The 1,173-nt window shown below is 35.0% G+C and overlaps 1 long non-coding RNA gene across 1 annotated transcript; it reads left to right on the top strand.

Moving 5' to 3' along the window:
* Window positions 1-439: 439 nt before the first annotated feature.
* On the top strand, window positions 440-911 carry LOC133816202 (uncharacterized). Its single transcript, XR_009885073.1, has 3 exons — window positions 440-554; window positions 687-803; window positions 876-911. It is a non-coding gene; the product is annotated as an uncharacterized LOC133816202 (long non-coding RNA).
* The last annotated feature ends 262 nt before the right edge of the window (window positions 912-1,173 follow it).

The raw sequence follows: 1,173 nt of genomic DNA, 5'->3' as shown, positions 1-1,173 counted from the left end.
TGTGTTTCTTATCTCCTAATCTGGCATGCATTCATAAGTAAGGTCACTTTTGAACAAATTACTTAAAGCTTAAATCTTTTGGGATATAAATTGCTTTGGTACAAGTTGTTCTAAATTTGTAGATGTGAAGTGCTGTCTCAAGAATTAAAAGTTGATGCATTCCTGATGAGTTGAATTCATTCTGCTTTTAGTTTAGGATACATCACCATGTCTATATGTTCATGTTTTCGTATAAATTAGAAAGCACTTTACTGCCATATAGATGACCGTGCCACTAGAATCATCTTATTGGATATGTTTAACTACTTTTACTTGATTGCTGCATTTGTAAGCTGTTTCCCTTTATCTTGCCTCGACCTTGCCTGCCATTTCTATTTACGTCTCATGTCCTACTTTTCCTATTTTCATTTCAGTGCTGTAGAAGAGGGGTAAAGGTGATTGTTTTTGGGGTCCCCAAAACTATAGACAATGATATTTTGCTGATGGACAAAACTTTTGGGTTTGACACTGCTGTTGAGGAAGCACAACGAGCCATTAATTCAGCTTACATCGAGGTAAAATTTTCATTATATTTTGTGATTTGTTCGATTTCATTTTGATTGCTTAAGTTTCATGCATTATAATATCATTGTTAAAGAATTCAGTGGGAAAAACAGTCTTTTTTAACTTCTCAATCCTTATTACAGGCACATAGTGCATACCATGGTATAGGAATTGTAAAGTTGATGGGTCGTAGCAGTGGATTTATTACTATGCATGCATCCCTGGCTAGTGGACAAATCGATATATGCTTGATACCAGAGGTATTTGTGCGACTTACTAATTGGTTAGTTATTTTTGAGATTCTGTACTGATACTGGTTTTATACATTTAAGGTACCTTTCCATTTACATGGTCGTCATGGTGTTTTGCGGCATCTGACCTCATTGAGACAAAAGGATCAGCAGTGGTTTGTGTTGCTGAGGGAGCAAGGCAGGTTAGTCATAGTATAACATCAGTTTTTCACTAGTGGAAACATGATCAACTGATTGGAACTAGTATATTTTTTTTCCTTCTGGATCTAAATATTATGAAACCCCTCCAAAAACAAAATGCCAACCATATGTTGAGATTCAACTAGCTAAAAAGAAACAAAAAATTGATGTTTATCTTTCTAAGGATCTAAGTTAGGTA

This window comes from Humulus lupulus, chromosome 2 (assembly GCF_963169125.1).
Source record: "Humulus lupulus chromosome 2, drHumLupu1.1, whole genome shotgun sequence".
NCBI lineage: Eukaryota > Viridiplantae > Streptophyta > Magnoliopsida > Rosales > Cannabaceae > Humulus > Humulus lupulus.
Note: the sequence above shows the minus strand (reverse complement) of the source record. Positions and strands in the feature narration are given on the sequence as shown.